Here is an 18,679-nt window from a genome sequence, read left to right as displayed (position 1 = left end):
TATTATTTTTCTTATGTGCTATTTGTTACAACATTTTTATGAAGTGATGCAGTTTGTTAGGTTGTATGAATCCTCAATTTTTTATATATTTATTTGTGATGGATCTAAATTAGTGAATTGAATGGCATTGCTATGCCAATATTCCTATATTTAATGCAGAGTCCTGTTTTCATAGCATGTAGAAAGGCCTCTTTGGATGATGTTTGCTCAGAAAAAATCTTATAATTTCTTTCAATTTCAGATGTTGTATACAATATCAGCTACCTGTAACATCCAGTACCTTCGGACTAGAATTGAACTCACTTACGCGGGAATTTGGATGTGCCTGAGTGTAAAAGCAAAAATTCAAGTGTGTATTGATGTTACTAAAAGATTGGTGTTGCCAAATTTGAAAATTTTGGGTTGAGATACGACAGGAATGTGGGCCACATGTGGAGATGGGAGTTGAAGCTTCAGTTGTAAAGATGTGAAATCAACATACGAATTGCATGTTTTACATATGGTCTGCATGTCGTACATATGTTACAACCTTTAATCAATGAAAAACATAGCTACTGAATTAGGATGTGGAAGCCTCATATGGGTCGTATTCGGACATACAGTCCGTTATGTCTTTATTTTTCTTAAGTTGTATTAGTTAGATTCGTGTATTTTTAAAATAAACAACATAAATAATTCTGGCACAAAGTCCGGTTGAAAGTTATGCTACAGACAATTATTCCAAATGAGCTCACATAAGGTCTAATTTTAAACAAGTATATCTCTTCAGATGTAAAGTGTTAGGTGGTAAATTGCCTATCTAATCAAATGTCATTTAGTGTAGTTTCCAACTCATCAAACCATTCATCAATCCAAAATTTTAAAACAAAGTTTTGAGTATTTTTCTAAAATATGTTTGAAGAAGTATAAATTTGTGTTGCGCAAAGTACAACTCGTAAATAGACTGTGTGCATTAATATAAAATGCCACATGGATTAAAAATCATAATTATGTAGACATGTGCGATAAATTATTGCGCCAAATTCGCACACGCAAGTGGACATAGTCAAACAAGTAATATAGTGACTTTTACGAGCCGGATTATCGAATTCAAAAGACTTTCTGACTAGTAAAATCTAATTTCACTTTTAACTATAATTAAATGCAACTGTGCAAAGAGATTTTGAATGGTGATTTTAACTCAACAATTTCAATTCACAACTAAGAAAATTAAATAGCAAAAATTTGAATTCAACTTGGAGTTTTGATCAATAATTAAGGAAATTCCAAGGCTACGACTTTAATATGAATTCATTCAAAGTATTTTTCCACCTTAGATTCCTCTTGGTTATCGAGTGACTGACTTACGTGGTTAATAATATGTTTATGGTCTTTCTAACCTTTGATCGTCTACCAAAACTAACAATCTAACTACATCTTTGAGTGGTGATAGATTTAACCAACTACGGAGCATTACGTTATCTTCTCGTTTCTTAGTCAAGCAAGATAAGCTAGTTATATCCCCATCCTAGATACAAATCAACTGTTGTTTTGACAAAGAATGTTCTTGCTTCTTATGTTCCGTTCTATCTTCTCCATTACTCTCCCGAGTTCAAGAAAAGACAATATGAGTATTTTAATGGCGATCAAATATTAAAATAATAAAAATAAGAATACAAGAATAACCTATAGTGAAAATCAAACTTCATATAAAGTTTCAATTCTTAACAATCATTTATAGTCGCAACCCTAAAAATATAGAATTAGCTACTCATAATGTGATTCACTAGGTTTGATTCTTCAAAAATACATTAAAGAATTAAAAGATGAAAAGAATAGAAAAGAACTCTAAATATTAATGTATTTCGTTCGCCCAAGTCGTGTGCTATTGTGCCAAAGGTTAGAATAATTAAAATATCATAAAAAGTGTCCTATTTATACAAGAAAATGGGTGAAAAAGCATCGCTCCCAGGTCCAGCACGGACTGGTCGTGAACTAATTTACCAAGCGTGGAAAAATTTCTTTCCCTAGCTCCATAGCACAGAGCCAACGAGAAGCGGTGCTTTACTTTGATAATTTTGTTTTCTATTGAGTTTCTTCAACCTTTCCGATCATCACTTTTCCTCAATTTCATCTTTCAAGCATTCCATCTTTAGTTAAGCTCCATTCACAAGCGATTTTACCCTACAAAACATCTAATCACATTGGTTAGTATAGGAACACGATTACAACCTAAACATGCAAATATAAGAGATTTTATTCTCAAACATGACTAATATGGGTCTAATTGACATTTAGGCATATTAATATGCGTGAGATAACCACCCAATACTTAAAGCTTTGTTCATCATACATTCACACAATAAAGACTTCAACTCACAACTCGACACAAATGCATTCATGCTTCGACTACAACAATCTACATGGCTTGCAACTTTCAAAACAAGCATGTCACAATATTCACATCAACACACACATGAATACATTGAGACCTCATAACCGCAAGAAACGACTCTGAACTTTTTGCAAATTCAAATATATTACTCATTCAAGACATCATATAGATCATCTATCCTTCATTTAAACATGCACCCTCACCACAAATGAGTCACCCATTATCACTCATGTGTAAGCAATATATCATGAGATGTGTGTAAGAATAAAATTTTGCTCACTCTCCCAAAATTACTCATATACCACACAAGATGAACTAGGTTTGCCCTTATTATAACGTTTTAATAATATAAGAATATGCAAATTCAAGATCAAATAGAACTTTTACGGGTTGTAATGTAGGCTAGGGGGTGTAACATCCCCTAAAAACGTTGTATACGATGTTTCAATTCTCGCCAAAAAAAATAAAATAAAACAAAATAAAAAAAATGATACAACTTCTGTATTTTGGGTATAACTTTTCATAAGATGGTCCAAATTAGGTGATTCAAATTTCTGAATAACCACAATATCATTACCTACAACTTTTTGAAGATTATATTTTAAGTTTCGGAGGTTAAATAGATCAAATAAATTAATTATTATAATAAAAGATGCTGTGATAGAATAGAGTGTTTATAGAAGAAAAATCACATCTCACTGTAGGATTCTCCAAATTGGTTGATTCTTAAACGACATGAAACTAGACTTTCATATCTACAATTCTTATGAAGACATAAAATCCTAATAAGGAATTTATATTATTCAAATACAGCGCCGAAAAAGAGTATTCTGTTAAAGAGAACTCATCCCACCAACCATGGAAAGATCTAGATACATTTGACATCATTCATGAAATCAATAGTCCTCCATTTGACATCACCCATGACATCACAATTTTCCATTAAATTTTCAGTTTTTTCTTTATAATTATTTTAATTATTGTTAGGTCCCTCTTTCACACCTATAAATACCCACCTTAATTTATTATTTTGTTCATCAAGCTTTCTCAAACAACTCTTCTCTCTATACACTTCTTTACTCATTCTCAAAATATAGTTTTAGTTCTTAGTAGTGTAGAAATATAATTTTGGTGATTGATATACTCCGGATAGTATACAAAATGCTCCGACAAGGAGAAAAGGCTAGGATTCAAGTGTATTCATTAAGTCCTTCGATTCTAAGTAACGCTTCGGATTCCAGGTATGTAAGGCTTCAATGAGAGTATTCCTTCCACTCTCATGCCTAAAGTATTTTGATTATATGATAAATTATGTTTATTTTCTTTAAGCTTTACTATAAGTTATGTGGGTGTTTATCCATGGGTTCTTCCACCCATGTAGTCCAAAAATTCTTTCAATTAAATCTCTTGATTTCAAGTAATATTTTTCTTATGGAAAATTCTTATTTATTCTTAATAGCATGAATCATGGTTAAACTAATGATTATTGGTTTATTTTGATGCAACATGATTTCATATGTATGAATTGATGGATTGCAAGTAATTTATCTATTTATCTCTTTAAAGGTTCTTGAAATTCATGGTGGGTTGGTTAAATCATGCTTTTTAATTAATGGATTTTAAAGTATTTATGTATATTTATTTACATACATGTTTGCAAGTTGAAGTTATTTTAAACCCACCTAGTTTTACTATGTTTTCAATAAAGTTTGACTTGAAAGCTTTGACTCCAAATGAATGTTTATGAAAGCAATATCTATGATCAAAAGGGAGTCTTATGAAATAAAAGAATGATGAAATGCTATAAATGATGGATTCTTTATGCAATAAGGACAATTCTTGCATATTTGAATTACCAAATATTTTAATGAGCTATTCTACCGAATATGCTGTTTGAATTCTCAAGCTATATGCTATGACTATTTTGAAGTATTAAACTATTCCGTGGGGTTGACTTAGCACCGAACGGGTCATTGAGGTGGGATTCGGTAAGGGAATCCTAGTAGCAACCCCTTGTCTCATTAACTATGTGCCAACATAGGAGCCCTTGTAGGCTTAGGCTAATGGATCCATGAAATTTCTTAAAATTAAAGTTAAAGAAATGAATAAAGTTGACGGAGTTCTACCTGACAAGTAGTCTCCCTGGCCAACGTAGGGGGTTATGTTGGATTCTATGTAATAGCTTGCATGGTCTTAAATGTCGATTATGGTTATTTTCCCATAAAATGAATATTTTAAAGAATATCAATATAATTTATTATGCGTGCATTACATTATGTTCCATATTACATTAATGTTTCCTCAATGGTCATGCATCCTTACATACTTAGTACATTCAAAGTACTAACACATATTTTTTTACCTACATGATATCACCATGTAGGGACCATTGCTCCTCCTCATTCTCCTCCACGTGGCTAGTTGAGATTCCAGTGAAGACTACTTTTGGTGAGTTCCCATGTTCTGGGAACAATACTCCTTTATCTTTCTAGCTTATGATATGTTAAAATATTTTACTATGGCATTTCTTCTATTATGATTGAGGGTGAGCTAGAGACTTGTCTTAGCCCTGTTAAATCTAAAAATTAGAGGTATTGTTGGACATATATAAGTTGAAGATTTACTATTATGATTTTCTCTTATTTATTTATCATCATTACCTATGAAAGACTAAACGAATGCTAAGAGGCTTGTTTGAGGTACTTTCAGGTTCCTCATTCGCCATGTCACGTCTAGGACCTAGGCTTGGGTCATGACAGGGGGTGGGTAGGAACTATCTTTGGTTAAGAGTAGTGACTAATGTTCCCAAGGGAAAAATGAGTGTTTGATTATTGCATAATTGTTTTCCTATCTCCCTACAGGTAACACCTTAAGCTTTTTCACACCAACAACTACTACCTTGGGGCATCACTTTAGCATTTTCTCTTTTATTCAACCCCCCCCCCAATTACTTTACTTTTTCATATCATGAACTTAGGAGTTTTTTGGATCAACTTTTTGGTTTATCAAAAATAAATAAGGGGAGTAATCATCAAATAGGGATGCCAAAGAATAAGATAGGGCTCGAAGAGGCTTAACTAGGATCATATATTGGGGATAAAGTGATGTATAAACATGGTGTAACACCCCTAAAGTCCCTAACTTGAAACTAACCCTAAATGATTTGAAGATTATTTTAGGTAGGGATCACGAGACCCACCATGGGACATACTCCTCTTTACAGTCTGTGGAGGGGATCGTATTTAAGGAAGGAGTTAGGAGAGGAGTTCACGAGAGGGAACACTGCTTGTGGTGAGCACCACAGACCGTAGTCCCTTCCATGGAGCTGACCCCCAAAACTTTGTAAGATGATGGACGATAATGATGGGATCCACGGTCCAAAGTAACCATCAGGGACTGTAGTGACCTCCATGAAGTCAAACCCTCCCAAACCAAAATCAACCCACCACCATAACCCTCACCATGACCCATGGTGAGCTTCACGGGACATGGAGGCCTTTCGTGAAAGTTCCCGACTTAATTTTTAGTGAAGGGCATTCTGGTCCCTTTTCACCTTTTTCCAATTGAACCCTACACATTTAGAAACCAAAAGAATTAGACCATAAACTTACCCAATAGGGTTTTACCTCTCATTAACTCTTAAAACTTTTGAGATAAGCGATTGGAGAGAACAAAGAAAGCTAAGGTTCAAGGTTTTCAAGCAATTCCTTCGAGTTTTGATTGTTCCTTCAATTTATAGGTATGTAAGGCTTATCAGAACATTAGAATAAGTTCGTCCACTTTCCCTGCATCTTTATTGAGATGAGATAGAGTCTAGACGTTTTGCAACCTAAACTAGGGCTGAGCCGTGGCACGACGATTAGGATTCCCGAAGAAACCCCAACCAAGCCTCTTAGCATATCATAAACATATGTAAGATAAAAAATAAGAGGAAACTCATAAAATTTCAAGAATATAGCATATCTAAAGAGAATCATGACAACATAGGCTTCTTACACAATATGTCCAACATGCCTCTACATGACTACAAAGTCGGGGACTAGGACATGTTCCTAGCTCACCCTAAAGAAAGTAATGACATAAAGTGGAATAGTGTTTACACATGATAAGAGTCTAGGAATGACAATAAAATAGAGAATGACTCGACTTGCCCTGGAAGCATGAGGACTCACCACAGAATCTTCACAATGGATCACCGACTAGCCACAAGAATATGATGGAGTGTCCGCCCTATATTGTGATATAATGTAGACAATAAAGTATGAGTTAGTAAATTTGAATGTAATAAGTATGTAGGTGATGCAATGCATAATTAAAAACATGTTGTACAATGAAAATTTTGCATAACATGATGAAAGGGTTTATAAAATCATAAGTAAACAGTGAAAGGTCAAGCACTTGAATTATAAGAGTATCATATAAAAGTAAAAGATATGAGTAATCTTGTGAAGCATCATAAGAACCATATATATGTGGGAAATAACCATAACCGAAATTAAGACCATGCGAGCTATTATGTGAAATACGATGATCTTCACATCGAGAAAGGAGAGGCTACTTGCCAAGACAGACTCCATCCAACATTATCATAATCATGTGCTATATGTGAATCCACTAGCTAGGCCATATTGGTAATCCTATGGTGGCAACATAGTTTAAGGGAATAGAGGTTTCTATTAAGGCTTAGATCGATCCCTCATCTCAAAGTCTCTCTGTGCTAAGTCAACATTCCACGGAATACATATCATGACATAAATCATAAATCAAAATTTTCATAAATAATAAGCCTTTCATAATCATACTTTATAAACATGTTCATAGGAATAGCTCATTATCATGTGATTCATGTAACGTAGGTGTAGACCTTCCATCATTACAGATCTTTTTTATAAAACATCATTAGAGTCGTAAGTCACCCTCATTCATTAAGCTTGCTTACATACTTCAAATTCATAATCATAGCATATGCTTGAAATTAGGGTAAAACATGAATACATGATAAATTGACTTGAAAAATCATGAAATTGGATTAAAAACATGCATGATCATATGCTTTCTACCAGCCCATACATAATTCATCAAGATAATATTATTTGGAAGTATAATTGAACATACCCATAATTCATATCATGAACCCTAAAGATCAATATAGGAAAATTGATAGAAAAACTATTCAATTCAATGCAATAACCATCAATTTATATTAAAATAGACATGTAATCATAATTAGAATCATAGTTCATGCAATTGGAATGAAGATTATAAATCCCATAAAATATATACTTTAATTGATTGAATAAGTAGGGAATTTGTTGGACTCCTTGAGTAAAAGTACCCTAGGATTAATTACCCACATACCTTATATGAGAAGACAAAAGAATTTGAAAGAACTTGAGAGTTTTGATGAAGAGCTTGAGTGAATTTCTTGGAGATCATTAATGGAGTCCTTGAGAGCTTTTATATAGAGAGAAATATTTAAATAGGTAAAATGTAGAAGAATAAATGAAATTAGAGGTATAGGTTAGTTTATAGAGTTGAATTAGGCTCGAAAATGTCCATATAAATTAACCACTAATTAGGAAAATGTCTAAAGTGTCCTCACTTAAAAACTGAATTCGGACAAAAAGCCACAGCAAAGTCTGCGATGTGGACCTATTCCCAGATAGGCCAATTTTTAGCGGATGAGATTTTGGTTAGATTTTGACTCGAGGAAATATTACACTAAGTAGGAGCAAGTGGGCGACGCAGACTTGCCGCGCACTTCACTGCTTTGTGCAATTTCTTGAAAAAATTATCTTTCGATATACGGGTCCAAAAAATCCATCGAGAATATTTTTTCATAGGTTTTGACCCCCTAATCGATATTTCAGACTCAAATTTACCAAAACAATAAGAATAATGCGTTATGCAAGTGGCATATTTTTAAGGTATTTCTAAGACACTTGTGAGCATTTTTAGGAATATTACAATATCTCCCCCTTGGGAACATTCGTCCTTGAATGTGAAAAGACTAGCTTGAGTAGAGAGAGTATAACCACAAACCCAATGATGAATGCAATAATGTAATTTTTAAACATCAACATCATTTTAAAATCATTTTCATGGTATGCATGCATATGTCATGACATGGAGAAGTCGAAACATAGGATTTTAATATAGATGTCATTGTGCCTTAGGATGGATCGGAAGGAAAGAGATAAGGATATCATTCCCTCATGTCCTCTTCCACTTCCCATATAGCGCTTTCAACTTCTTGATTCCTCCATAAGACCTTAACAGATGGAACTTTCTGTAATATCCCTCAAAATGCTCACAAGTGCCTTTAAAATGCCTTGGAAATAGGCCCTCATGTAATGCATTATCCATAATATTTTTGGAAAATCCGAGTTTGAAATATTGATCAGGGGGTCAAAACCTACGAAAAATAGTCTCGGTGAATTTTTAGAACTCGTATATCAAAAGATAGATTTTTTAAATAAACTGCACAAAATAGTAAAGTGCGCGGGGCCGCATCGCGGACTTGCTTGCCTTTGCGTCGCAGACCTGGCGATGATTTTCAGGCCGAATTTAGTTTTTAGTAAGGGCACTTTAGACTTTTTTCTAATTGTTTGCTAATGAACCTAGACGTTTTTCGGACCTAATTTAGCTCTATAAATTAACCTAAACCTCTAATTTTATTTATTCTTCTACAATTCACCTACTCAAATATTTTTCACTCTACAAAAGACTTTCAAGGACTCCATTGAAGACTTCAAGTAAATTTATTCAAGCTTTCCATCAAAACTCTCTAGTTCTTCCAATTATTTAGTTTCCTCACTTAATATATGTGGGTATTGATTCATGGATTCTTTCATCCATGAAGCCCAATCAATTTTTAAGTTTTCTATCAAATTAAAGTATGATATTTTATGGGTTTTATGATCTCTAGTCCAATTGCATGAATTATGATTGAAATGTTGATTATGAGTCTATTTTGATATAAATTAATGATTATTGCATTGAATTGAAGAGTCTTCCCATGAATTTTCTTATTTTGATCTCTAGGGTTCATAATGTAAAATATGAGTATTTTCAATTATACTTCCTTGATATTATCTTTATGAATTATGTATGGGCTGATAGAAAATATATGATCATGCGTGTTGTCAAGTAAATTACATGATTTTCAAGTCAATTGGTTATGCAATTAAATTCTAGTATAAGTTTAAGGTATGAGTTGCATGCAAGTTATGAAGAAAGGTGACTTAGGGCCCTATGTGGTGACCTAGGGCCTAACTATATGAATTATACAAATATGATTGTAATGATGAAAGGAAAATTCTCACATTACAAGTATGTTATGAAAATGAGCTACTCTATAATTTCAAACCTATGATCATGACTTTCATATATGTCATTTATGATTTCTATGCTATGTATATATTCTGTGAGATTTGACTTAGCATCGAGTGAACTTGAGGTGGGAGCCCTACCAAAAGCCTTAGTAGAAGCCTCACATTCCATAAACTACGTGCCACTATAGGTTGCCTCCATGGACTAGCTATTGGATCCAAATATAGCGTATGTATGACCCGCCTGGTGGGGTAGAGTCTACCTTGACAAGTAGATTTTTCTTTTCTTCATTGTATGGGGAGATAATGGAATTCCATGTTATAGTTCGCATGGTCTTATTGTCGGTTATGGTTACTATCCCACATATGTATGATCTTTTATGTAGGCCATGATCTTTAAATTATGTTTTTTAAATATTTTGGTCATTATGATTTTCTCATGACTTTACTTACCTTATCTTATCATGTGTTTTACTTGACCATTGCATCTCATGATTTACGTTGCATGTCATACCCTTATACTTAGTAAATTCCAACATACTAATGCATACTTTTTGCCTACATTGTCTCATAATATAGGACTTGAGGTTGAAGATCATATTCATCTACATGGCTATTTAATCTTTCCTATCCGGCGATGTGTGTGGTGAGTCCTTATTTATTGGGGACTAGTCATTGAGTTGATTATTGGTTTCAAAGACTTTTATTGTATTTCATATTGAGGGTGAGCTAGGGATATGTCTTAGCCTCCGCCCATGCTCATGAGTAGAGGCATCTAGTTGGACAAATATTTCGAGTCTATGTTGTCTTGTGACATTATCAAATTTCTATTCATGGTTTAAACTCTCTTATGATATTTCCGCTTTTACTTTACCTTATGTATGCTTATGGTATGTACAAAAGGCTTGGTTGGAGCCCTTTAGGGTTTCGATCGCTATAATACAACTAGGCCCTAGGGTGGGTCGTGACAAACTTGGTATCAGAGCATAAGGTTTTTAAATGTCCTAGGGAGTCCAACATGCCGCGTCGAGTAGAGTCTTATTCATGGTTGTGAAGCGCGCCACATCTATGAATAGGAGGTTATGAGATGTTTTAGGAATTCTCACTTCTTTCATGATCCATGTCGTGATATAAGAGTTTACCATAAGATTTCTTTTCCTTAACGGTCTTTTTTTACAATTTTCAGAAAAAATGGCTCCAAGAAGACCACCATTTCCATGGGGAAATAATGCTAATGAAGCCCAAGCTCCCCTGGTTGCTTAAGACAATGGTCCTCTACCGGACCAAGTAACCAATGCAGAGTTTCGAACCTCCATTAGTATGCTAGCCCAAGTAGTGACCAACCAAAGAATTGCGGCTCCTTCTAATGTTCCTACTTCGACCTTAAGAGTGAGGGACTTTGCATGAATGAATTCTCTGGAGTTTCATAGCTCAAAAGTTGATGAGGATCCTCAAGCATTCATTGATGAGGTCTACAAGATAGTGAGTATTATGGGAGTGACTTCGCATGAAAAAGTGGAGTTGGCGGCTTACCAACTTAAGGGTGTTGCCTAAGTTTGGTACATTCAATGGAGGTTGGAGAGGGTGGATGAAGGTTCTATTGAATAGGAGGCTTTCAAACTTTCTTTCCTTGATCACGTTTTTCCTCTTTAGTTAAGTGAGACTAAAGTGTTAGAGTTCATAAATCTTCGACAAGGAAATATGGGGATGAGGGACTATGCCCTCAAGTTTACTAAGTTGTCCAAGAATGCTCCTTTATTGGTTGCCGATCCATGTGCCCGAATGAGTAAATTCATATCTGGGGTAACCGACTTGGTTGCTAAGGAATGTCGTACCGCTATGCTTGTTAAGGAGATGGACATATATCGGCTCATAACTTTTACCGAACAAATTAAAGGATAAAAGCTCAAGGAGATGAGGATGAGGGATTTTAACAAAGCCCGGTATAAAGGTGGGTTCTCCAATGCTAGGATCGGTGGTAGTAGAGGACTCTCTCAACAAGGCCAAAGCTCGGGAAAAAAGTTTGCTAAAGAAAGGATGCCTTACCCTAGATCTCAAGGAGGAGGAGGTGCGAATTCTATTAGCTCTTCTTTCCCTAAGTGTGCAAAGTATGGAAAGAATCATGGAGGAAAGTGCTTGATGGGAATGGGTGCTTATTATGGATGTGGCAAGATTGGACATAAGCAATCCAAGTTCCCTCTTGTTGCCGACCAGGGTAGAAAAGGTAATCCTCTAGGAGGCCAAGTGCAACAAGGCACCCAAGCTCAATCTAAGGGTGGCCAACGCAACAAGCGCTTCTATGCTCTTCACGCTAGGCATGATGTTGGTGTGACCCCTGATGTGGTCACAGGTATGTTATGAGTCTTTAACCTTGATGTTTATGCATTGCTTGATCTGGGTGCCAACTTGTCTTTTTTTACTCCTTACATTGCTATGAGATTTGATGTGTGACCCAAAGTGTTAATAAAACCTTTTTCGGTTTGTACTCCCTTTGGTGATTCGGTATTAGCCAAGAGAGCTTATTGAAACTATCCTATATGGGTCTTGCACAAAGTTATTCAATGTGATCTTGTTGAACTTGACATGACTGATTTTGACATCATTCTTGGTATGGGTTGGTTACATGCCACTTACGCATTTATATGTTGTAGGGCTCGTGTGGTTAAGTTCCACTTTCCAAATGAGCCTATTCTTGAATGGAAGGGTAATTATTCAGTGGTTAAGGAATGATTCATCTCATGTATTAAGGTCTAGAAAATAATTTCCAAGGGGGGCATTTATCATATTGTGCGAGTTAGGGACGTCGATTCCAAAACTTCTATTCTTGAGTCGGTCCCTATAGCTAATGAGTATTTTGATATGTTTCTCGATGATTTTCTCGGTATTCCTCCCAAAAGGGAAATTAACTTTGGCATAGATCTCCTTCCCGATACCCAACCTATTTCTATTCCTCCTTACCGTATGGCTCTGGTGGAACTTAAGGAGTTGAAAGAATAATTGAAGGATTTCTTGGATAAGGGTTTTATAAGACTGAGTATTTCACCATGGGGTGCTCCCGTTTATTATTTAGGAAGAAAGGTGGGTCACTTTGAATGTGTATAGACTACTGGAAATTGAATAAGGTCACCATAAAGAACAAATATCCAATTCCAAGGATAGATGACTTGTTTCATCAATTACAAGGAGCAAGCTACTTTTCTAAGATTAACCTCCATTCCGATTATCATCAATTGAGGGTAAGGGAGTGTGATATTCCCAAAATGGCTTTTTGAACAAGGTATGGCCACTTTGAATTTATAGTAATGTCGTTTGGTTTGACTAATGCTTCCGCTATATTCATGGATTTGATGAATTATATTTTCAATTCATAATTGGACATGTTTGTAATGGTGTTCATTGATGATATCTTGATTTATTCTCGAAATGAGGAAGATCATATGTGTCACTTGAGGATTGTGTTGCAAACATTAAGAGAAAAAAAATTATTCTCTAGATTTAGTAAGTGCGAGTTTTGGCTGAGGGAGGTTTTATTTCTTGGCCATGTGGTGTCCGGTGATGGGATTGAAGTAGATTCACAGAAAATGGAGGCGGTTAAGAATTAGCCTAGACCATTATCTCCTTCGGACATTAGAAGCTTTTTGGGCTTAGACGGATATTACAGAAGGTTTATTTAAGGGTTCTCATCTATTGCTTCACCTCTAACTAAGTTGACACAAAAGAAGGTAAAATTCCAATGGTCAGAAGAATGTGAGAAAAGTTTCCAACTATTAAAGGATCGTCTAATGTTGGCTCCTATTTTGATATTGCCCGAAGGTTCGAATGGGTTTGTTGTTTATTTTTATGCTTCGCGTGTTGGTTTGGGTTGTGTATTGATGCAACATGGTAAGGTTATAGCCTATTCCTTTAGACAACTTAAAGTGCATGAAAGGAACTATCCAACTTATGATCTTGAACTTGTGGCGGTTGTGTTTGCATTAAAAAATTTGCGCCATTATCTTTATAGGGTGCATGTTGATGTGTTTACCGACCACAAAAGCTTGAAATATGTGTTTAGTCAAAGGTACTTGATCATTAGGTAAAGGAGGTGGCTTGATCATTTTGTACCATCTAGGTATGGCAAATATTGTAGTCGATGCTCTTAGTCGGTTGTCTATGGATAGTGTTGCACATGTTGAGGAAGATAAGAGGGAATTGGTTAAAGAGGTCCATATATTGGCATGTTTAGGTGTGTGTTTGATTGATTCCAATGGTGTTGGCGTTCTTATACATAATGGTTTAGAATTATCTCTTGCAGTAGACGTTAAGGCCAAATAAGACAATGATTCAATTTTGGTCAAATTGAAGAAGCCAATTGTCGAATAAGCCATTGAGGCTTTCTCCCTAGGAGGAGATGGGTACTATGTTTCCAAGTTCGTTTGTGTGCTCCAAATGTTGACAAGGCCAAAGGTATCAAGGAAAAGGTTATTCATAAGATTTGGGCCAAAGATTTGATAAAAACAAAGTGCCCAACCCTAAGGCCTAAGGTGGTGGTGTTAGTGGGTCTACTTTTCCCAGGTGTCCCAAATGTGGGAGAAACCATGGGAGTAATTGTTTGTTTTATACGGGTGCTTATTTTGGATGTGGTAAGATAGGGCACAAGGACCCGAAATTCCCTAACAAGGGAAGAGAAGGGCGTTCTCAAGGGAAAGCTACTCAAGAAGGACAAGCTCAACAAAGTAGTGGACAACGCCAAAATAGATTTTATGCACCCAAGCTTGGCAAGATGTTGAGGATTCTCCTAACGTGGTTACGGGTGTGTTGTGGGTATTTTACTTTGATTTTTATTCTTTACTTCATCTGGGTGCCATATTATCTTTTGTTACTCCTTACCTTGTCATAAGATTTGATATATGTCCTAAGATCTTGCTAGAGCCTTTTTTTGATTTATACTCTCGTTGGTGATTTAATTCTAGCTAAGAAAGTCTATAGAGATTGCCCCATGTTGGTCTTACATAGAATAATACCTTGTGATCTTGTTGAACTTAACATGACTGATTTTGATGTTATTCTTGGTATGAATTGGCTACATCCTTGTTATGCATCAATTCATTGTAGAACCCATATGGTAAAATTCCAATTTTATAATGAGCCTGTTCTTGAGTGGAAGGGTAATGATTCGGTATTTAGGGGTTAATTCACATCGTGTCTAAAATCCTGAAAAATAATTTCTAAAGAATGTATCTATCATCTAGTGCAAGTTAGGAATACAAATTCTGAAGCTTCTTCTATTGAGTCGGTTCCCATTATGAATAAATTCCCCGATGTGTTTCCAGATGACCCGCCCTGTATTCCTCCCGAGAGGGAAATCGATTTCGGCATAGATCTCCTTTCTAACACTCAACCCATCTCTATTTCTCCTTATCGTATGACCTGACAGAATTTAAGGAGTTGAAGGAACAATTGAAGGATTTGTTAGATAAAGGTTTCATTATGCCAAGTATTTCACCATGGGGTGCTCCCATGTTGTTTGTTAGAAAAAAGGATGGGTCACTTCGCATGTGTATAGAAGACTGGCAATTGAATAAGGTCATCATACATAACAAATATCCCATTCCAAGAATAAATAATTTATTTGATCAACTCCAAGGTGCAAGTCACTTCTCTAAAATTGATCTCCATTCTGGTTATCACCAATTGAGGGTTAGGGAGTGTGAAATTCCTAAGATGGCATTTCAAACTAGATATGGCCTTTTTGAGTTTTTGTTATGTCATTTGGGTTGACTAATGCTCCTGCTATTTTTATGAACTTAATGAATCGGATTTTCAAACCGTACCTAGATATGTTTGTAGTGGTTTTTATTGATGATATATTGATTTATTCCTAAAATGAAGAAGAGCATATGGGTCACTTGAGAATTGTGTTACCAACCTTGAGGGATAAGTAATTATTTTTCAAATTTAGTAAATGTGTATTTTGGTTGAAATCTGTGGCATTTCTTGGTCACATTATTTCCGGTGATGGTATCATGGTTGATCCAAAGAAGACGGAGGCAGTAAAGAATTGGCCTAGACCATTATCTCCTTCGGATATTCATAGCTTTTTGGGTTTAGCCGAATATTATAGAAGATTTGTAGAAGTATTTTCATCTATTTCATTTCCTTTAACTAGATTGACCCAAAAGAAGGTGAAGTTTCAATGGTCAAATGAGTGTGAGAGAAGTTTCCAAACATCAAAGGATCGTTTTACATCGGGTCCTATTTTGACATTGTCGGAAGGTCCAGATGGGTGTTTTGTATATTGTGATACTTCACGGGTTGGAATGGGTGTGTTTTGATACAATATGGAAAGGTTATATCATATGCCTCTAAACAATTAAAGGTGCATGAACGAAACAATACAACTCATGATCTTGAATTGGCGGCAGTTCTCTTTGCCCTAAAAATTTGGCGTCACTATCTTTATGGAGTGAATGTTGATATATTTACTAACCAAAAAACCCTGCAATATGTGTTTAGCCAAAGGGATTTGAACCTTAGGCAAAGAAGGTGTCTTGAACTCTTATAGGACTATGGTATGAGTATGTTGTACCATCTAGGTAAAGCAAATATTGTTGTCAATGCTTTTAGTCAGTTATCCATGAATAGTTTTGCTCATATGGAAGATGAAAAGAATGAGTTAGTTAAAGATGTGCACCGATTGGCTTGTTTGGGCGTAAGATTGACTGACTCTAATGAGGGTAATATTCTTGTTCAAAATGGTTCAGAAACATTATTGGTAGCTGATGTAAAGGCAAAGCAATACATGGATCCAACTTTTATTGATCTGAAGAAATTGGTGGTCGATAATCAAAGTCGATTATGTGTTCCAAATGTTGATGGCCTAAGAGAAACGATATTGAATGAATCCCATAGCTCTAGTTATTTGATACATCGAGGATCCACCAAAATGTCTAGAGATTTGAGGGAAGTTTATTGATGGGATGGTATGAAAAGGGACATAGTAAAGTTTGTAGTGGAATGTCCAAATTGCCAACAAGTGAAGGTTGAACATCAAAGACCAGGTGGTCTAGCCCAAGATATTGAAATTCCTACTTGGAAGTGGGAAGATGTGAACATGGACTTCATAATGGGTTTGCCTCATATCCAAAAGCAACACGATTCGATTTGGGTGGTAGTGGATAGAATGACCAAATCAGCTCATTTCCTACCAATTAAGACTTCTTATAGTGCCAAAGATTATGCCAAAATCTATATTCGGGAATTGCTAAAGTTGCATACTGTTCCTTTGTCCATTATTTCAGATCGTGGTCCTCAATTTACTTCTCACTTTTGGAAGTCCTTTCAATGGGGTCTTGGTACCCAAGTTAAGCTAAGCATCGCATTTCACCCTCAAACCGGCGGACAAGCCAAAAGGACAATCCAAACTTTAGAAGATATGTTAAGGGAATATGTGTCTAATTTCAAAGGAAGCTGGGATGATCACCTACTGTTAGTAGAGTTTGCATACAATAATAGTTACTACTAAAGTATCGGAAGGGCACCATTTGAAGTCTTGTATGGAAGAAGATGTCGATCACCCATTGGATGGTTTAAAGTGGGAGAAGGTGCCTTGTTAGGACCGGAGTAATTACTTGAGGCCATGGAGAAGGTCAAGATTATTCGATCAACATTATTTGAGAAAGGCTAAGGGCATCCCAAAGTCATCAAAAGTCTTATTCAGATGTTAAAAGAAGAGATCTTGAATTTGATGTAAAAGATTGGGTTTACTTGAAGATTTCTCCTATTAAAGGAGTAATGCATTTTGGAAAGAAAGAGAAACTTAGTACCCGATATGTAGGCCCATATAGGATCCTAAAGTGTATAGGTAAGGTGGCATAGGAACTTGATTTGCCAATAGAACTAGCCTTGGTTCATCTGATATTCCATGTATCAATGTTGAGGAAATGTGTTAGTGATCCCAATGTTATTGTGCCTTTGGGTAATGTGAGTGTTAAAGAGAATTTGACTTATGAGGAGGTTTCAGTTGAGATTTTACACCACCAAGTGAAAAGGTTGAGTAACAAAAAAGTGTCACGACCCAACCTAGGTCCTAGTCGTAACATGGCGATCAAAACCCCAAAGGGCTCCAATCAAGCCTCTTGTATGTATTATAAGCATACATAAGGTTAAAAGTAGAAACATCATAAGATAGTCTAAACCATGAATAGAAATTTAAGAATGTCATATGACAACATAAACTCAAAACATTTGTCCAACTAGATGCCTCTACTCATGAGCATGGGTGGGGGCTAAGACATGTCCATAGCTCACCCTTAATATGAAAAACAACAAAAGTCTTTGAAATAATAACCAACTCGATGACTAGTCCCAGATAAATGAGAACTCACCACACACACCACCAGATAGGAAAGCTTAACTAGCCACGTAGATAAATATGATCTTCAACCTCAAGTCCTACATTATGAGACAATGTAGGCTAAAAGTATGCATTAATACATTGGAATGTACTAAGTATGAGGGCATGACATACAACGTAAATCATGAGATGAAATAGTCAAGTAAATCACATGATAAGATGAGATAAGTAAAGTTATGAGAAAACCATAATGACCAAAACATTTGAAAAGCAAAATTTAAAGATCATGGCATACATAAGAGATCATACATATGTGGAATAGGAACCATAACCGAAAATAATGTTAAACCCCATACTTTTGTACATCGGAACATTTTTTTAGTTTCTCTAAAAATTTGTTATGCGATCCATGTTATCTATGAAGTCCTATATGAGTAGTGAGCGTTGGAAATAGGTTTGGAAGGATTTGAAAGGAGTTGGAGGCCAAATAATGAGTCGTGGTAATCAACCTACTTACGTAAGCTACCGGTTTGGATGTCTTACATAATTAAGCTACTTGAGTACATATCAATCTTAAGTAGCAAAGATCACGTAGGCTCTCAAGGCAAGACTAGATTATGAACCTAAAAAAGGAGCAAG

Source organism: Solanum dulcamara, chromosome 10 (genome assembly GCF_947179165.1).
Source record: "Solanum dulcamara chromosome 10, daSolDulc1.2, whole genome shotgun sequence".
NCBI lineage: Eukaryota > Viridiplantae > Streptophyta > Magnoliopsida > Solanales > Solanaceae > Solanum > Solanum dulcamara.
The sequence above is the reverse complement of the archived record's forward strand: the minus strand, read 5'-3'. Positions refer to the sequence as shown.